The 5,499-nt window shown below is 39.0% G+C and overlaps 1 non-coding gene across 1 annotated transcript; it reads left to right on the top strand.

The window, feature by feature from the left end:
- Window positions 1–3,622: 3,622 nt before the first annotated feature.
- LOC128281390 (small nucleolar RNA R71) lies at window positions 3,623–3,729 on the top strand. Its single transcript, XR_008271596.1, has one exon. It is a non-coding gene; the product is annotated as a small nucleolar RNA R71 (small nucleolar RNA).
- The last annotated feature ends 1,770 nt before the right edge of the window (window positions 3,730–5,499 follow it).

Below are 5,499 nucleotides of genomic sequence, written 5' to 3'. Positions count from 1 at the left end.
AAAGTGTGCCAGCACTTCGAGGGAGAGAAATATATGTGGCGACTGAGAGCATGTAGTTCATTCTTCTCCTTGAATTCTTCCTTATATAGGCCTAGTGCAGCACCAAACTCTGGGACGCTTAGTTGGCGGATTAATTGGCCTAGGCGAAACTGGACCGTGTCAGGATCATCGTACCTTGTCATTACGGTCTGGAGATGGAACGTTGAGCAGAGTTCCATCGTAAGCTCGAGGCATGTCGGCTCGATAATTTCAAAGAACAGCTCCCATAGGTCAGTGGTTAAGAGAGCCTGAATCGTATCAGCCATTTGGACTTGTTCTACTGTAGCCCAGTCGATGCAGCAGCCTGCTGCTAAAGGTCGGGCCCGAAATATTTGGAAGAGCTCTTCTTGAGGCCCTCGTGGAAACTATAGGAGAGGGTGACGAATTTCCGCGGTTGGACCCGAGGAAGATGATGCTCCCTTCCTCTTCTTCGAGGCTGGTACGACGGTTTTCTTTCCTCTTGAAGATGAAATTGAAGGCCTGTAATATAAAGAATAATAATAATAGGTAAACATATTCGAAAGGGAAGTAAACTATTTCAGCCAAGACTACTAATATGAAGTAAACTCAACCACAATAATAATGAAAATGATAATAGAAATGTAATGGGTATAAGGTTTTCCTAGTCCCAATTTAACATAAATTGTATGGTAACTAACCTAGGAATGCAATTTAAATGATAGACATTGGCATGATAATAGCATGAAAATAAGCATAGTAATGTCATGGATATGAGGTGTGTCTAACAACTTGATTTAATTCGAAATGTATAATAAATAACCTAAAAATGCAAAATAAATGATAAAGCAATGAACAAAAATGAAAACTAGTACAAAAGTAATGGATATTATGGTAATAATAAGCATTAATAATGAGAAAAATAGAAGTGAAAGGAGTAAACAAACGCTACAGGAGAGAGATTGAGCTTTAAAAACAAAGTTGGAGGTGGCGCACAGGCGTGGCAAGGGGGCTGTGTGGAGTTACAGCGGCTAGGGTTAGGGTTTTTGAATGGAGAAGAAAGTGAATAGTGCAGGGTATTTATAGATTTTGGGGCACACGCCATGTCATACGCTCGTGTTCCTCAATTTCAGCCCGTGTGAGTGATGAATTTCAAATTTGGGTGCGTCTGACATTTAGTACACGCCCATGTTCCTCGGGCGTTTGGGTTCACACGACCGTGTCGCCTGACCGTGTCTAGCTTCGTTCGCTTCTCCTACACCCGTGTGTTCAATCCTCATGCCCGTGTTACTTCAACAGGTTCGACCACGGGTGTTAGACACGGGTCTGTCATGCGCCCGTGCTAGTTTCTCAGTTTTAACCACGGGTCTTCCACACGAGCGTGTCGCACACCTGTGTTGTTTTGCCATGGCCATGTCGCATGGCCGTGGCATTTTATCATAGCCCGTGTTGGGGAAATCTTTTTCCCTGTTTTTACATGGCCTTAAGCACACCCGTGTGCTTGGCCGTGTCTCTGTGGAAACACCTGTATTCAAGATCTCTATTAGTAGGTTAGGAGTTAAATACCAAAATTTAAAGAAATTAATAATGTTAGTACTCGGGTTGCCTCCCTAGAAGCGCTTATTTATAGTCTAAGCTTGACTTACCTCTTCAGTGAATGGTCATGGTGGTTTAAGGAGTTTATACTCCTCATTCCTACTATCAATCTCATCAAAATAAGGTTTTAATCGGCTGTTGTTTACCTTAAAAATGCCGAACTTGGGATGACTAACCTCCACCATACCGAATGGAAAAATACTGAGTACCGTAAGAGAGATTTCCTTATTCGGTATGGTAGTGACAATGTGGGGATCTACGGCATCTAATAAGACCTTATCACCAACCTTAAGTAAATTTGGAGAGGTATCGAAACTCATTATGGCGTAATTTTGGTTTATCATGTGTTCTCAGTTTATGTGCTCGCCATTCGTCTAGCTCCTCTATCCGTAGCCTTCGTTCATCATGAATGTGTCCTCTATCATTTCTGGAACATGACTCGTTAACTTCCTTGAAGCTCAATTTCTACAAAGTCATATTGTCAGTTTTAGTAGATTGGTGTGGACCATTACCTTCAATGATCGATGTGATGCCAGAATTACGAGCTTGAAGGGTGATCGTTTCATCTCCCACACGAAGTGTAAGCTCACCTGTGCCAACATCAATAATTGTTTTATCAGTTGCTAAAAAAGGCCTCCCTAAAATCAAAAGGGTGTTATTATCCTCCTCTATGTCTAGAACACCGAAATCAACGGGAAATATGAACTTATCTACTTTCACTAGTACATCTTCAATAATACCCCTAGGAAATCTTATAGTTTTATCTGCCAATTGAATGCTCATCCTAGTTTGTTTAGGTTTCCCAAGACCTAGTTGCTTAAACATTTTGTAAGGCATGACGTTAATACTATCCCCTAAATCAGCTAATGCATGACTTATATCTAAACTACCAATTAAGCAAGGAATTGTAAAACTCCCTGGATCTTTCAATTTGTGGGGTAGCTTATTCTGTAGAATAACTAAGCAGACTGCGTTTAGCTCCACATGCGACACTTCGTCCAATTTCCACTTATTTACTAAAAGCTCTTTTAAAAATTTCATTGCATTTGGCATCTGCGACAAAGCTTCAATAAACGATAAGTTAATATGTAGTTTTTTCAAAAATTTGAGGAATTTACCAAATTGTTCATCTGAGCAGTCTTTCCTTGTCGCGTTAGGGTATGGGACACGAGGTTTATATTCTTCATTCACCGTTTTGTTATGACTTACCTCACTTTTACCTTTGCTCACCATAGTTTGTTGCATCAATTCTGGCTCAGGCGCAATGAATCCTTCCTTATCTTGAGTTGTAATTGTGTTCAGGTGTTCCTTTGGATTAGGTTCAGTATTACTTGGTAAGTTACCTTGTGGTCGTTCGGAGATTATTTTGGATAGTTGGCCTATCTGAGTTTCGAGCGCTTGGATCGATGCTTGTTGATTCTTAACTGCTGTCTTGGTATTTTGGAAACGGGTTTCTAATACCGAGATGAATTTGGAGAGCATCTCTTCAAGGTTTGGTTTCTTCTCTTATTGATAAGGTGGCTATTGAAAACCCTGAGGATTTTGTGGCTTTTGATTCCATTGACCACCCCAAAAGAAATTTGGGTGGTTCCTCCAACCTACATTATAAGTATTACTGTATGGGTTATTTTGAGATCAAAAGTTATTGTTACCCATATAGTTGACTTGTTCCTCTTCGGTTGTAGGATTGAAGGATTGATATTTTGTATGCACACCTCTTCCACTTGAGCCACACCTCATTACTAGATGTACTTGCGTAGAACCAAGTAAACCATCAATCTTTTTATTGAGAAGTTCTACCTGATTTGACAGCATAGTAACTGAGTCGACATTATAAACGCCGACTATTTTTGTTGGCTTAGTCCTCATGACTTGCCACTGATAGTTATTCAGTGAAATTTCTTCAATGAATTCATAAGCCTCTTCAGGTGTTTTGTTGTTGATGGTTCCTCCAGCACCTGTGTCAATCATCTGTCTTGTTGAGGGATTCACACCATTGTAAAACATTTGAACTTGCAACCATAGAGGTAACCCATGGTGAGAACACCTTCGCAATAGACCCTTGTATCTCTCCCATGCATCATAAAGTGTTTCTAAGTCCATCTGCACAAAAGAAGAGATATCATTACGTAACTTAGCTATTTTAGCCAGCGAAAAATATTTTAGTAGAAATTTTTCGGTCATTTGTTCCCAAATAGTGATGGACCCTCGTGGTAACGAGTTCAACCACTGTTTAGCTTTGTTTCTCAGTGAAAAAGGGAATAACCGAAGGTGAATGACATCATCAGAAATGCCATTACTTTTGAAAGTGTTGCAAAACTCCAGAAAATTCGCCAAGTGAGTGTTGGGATCCTCATCCTGCAAACCATCAAACTGAACAAACTGCTGTATCATCTGAATTTTGTTAGGTTTCAGTTCAAAATTATTCGCAGCAATAGTAGGTCTAACTATACTTGACTCAGTTCCTGTCAAAGAAGGTTTAGCATCATCATACATAGTACGTGGAGCAGGATTTTGATTAGCCGCAATTGTAGGAGGTAGCTGATTGCCTATGTTACCAGCCATCTCTTCAGTTGGGGGTTGAGTATCGTCTTCTTGCTCGTTCTCCATGTATCTTAAGCTTTGCCTTATTTCTCTTTGGTTTCTATGAACTGTGCGATCGATTTCTTCGTCAAAAATTAATGGTCCCAATGGGTTTCTTCTAGTCATAAACTATGAAAACCTGCCAAGAGAAGGAAAAAGGAAGTTAATTAGTAATAATAATAAAATTAACTTAAATTAAATTGCAAGAAAAATAAATTGCTAAAGTAATAAAAATCGAGTGTTCCTAATATTTTAGTTCCCCGGTAACGGCGCCAAAAACTTGATCGCGAGGTTCCGTGATAGGTTTTAAATATTTATAATTATTTATTCCTGAACTAACTATTATCGCAATGTAGGCAAGTGTACCTATAGAACAGTAGTATAGTTTTAGCAAGACCAGATTGTCGAACCCAAAGGAACTAAAAGAACTAGTAATGATTGTCTTTTTATTATCTAGCCTAAGAATAAAGGGGTTTTTGTTCTAATTAACTAATTATCTAAACTAAGAACGCACAGAGAAAAGAATTGGGGAATTGCTTTTGGGAAAATCGATTGACTTGAGACAATCTTAAGGAAAAATCCACCTAGACTTTACTTGTTATTCTGGCTCCGAATCGGACAATTTATTCATTCAACTTGTTCCGTAGATATCCCTAAGTTATGTTATTATCCCTATTCAAGACTAATAATGTCTAATCCCTAGATTGAATAACTAAGATTTTGTAACACCCCGAACCCGTGACCGTCGCCGGTGTCGGACACGAGGGGTTAATGGGCCAAATCTTCTCAAGGTACCAACCAATTTGGCATTTCCAGACAGGCTGGAAAACTGCGTCACTGTCGCCATAAAAATCATATCTCGAGTTTCAAAACTCAGAAACTGATTCCGTAAATTTTCCCTGAATTTAGACTCATATATCTATCCATGGATTTATTTCTATAATATTTGGTTGGGCCAATTGGTACAGGTTATTAGTTAAATTCACCAATGTTACAGGAGTCGACTACACTGACCTTCACGCGTTAAAACTTGAATATCTCTCTGTACAGGGCTTTAATACTGGTGCCGTTTGTTTCTAATGAAACTAGACTCAAAATGGAATCTGCAAACATAAGGAATGACTTCTAATTCTTTCTTGATAATTTATAGTAAATTTTCAAAGTCACGACAGGGGACCCAGAAACTGTTCTGGCCCTGTCTCACGAGAACTTTAATATCTCTCAATATACTGCTCATATGGTTGTTTCGTTCCATCCATATTAAACTAGATTCATCAGGGTTCAATTGCATAATTTATTCACTATTTAATTCTACTTCTACTA

The sequence above is a fragment of the Gossypium arboreum genome, chromosome 1, assembly GCF_025698485.1.
Source record: "Gossypium arboreum isolate Shixiya-1 chromosome 1, ASM2569848v2, whole genome shotgun sequence".
NCBI lineage: Eukaryota > Viridiplantae > Streptophyta > Magnoliopsida > Malvales > Malvaceae > Gossypium > Gossypium arboreum.
Note: the sequence above shows the minus strand (reverse complement) of the source record. Positions and strands in the feature narration are given on the sequence as shown.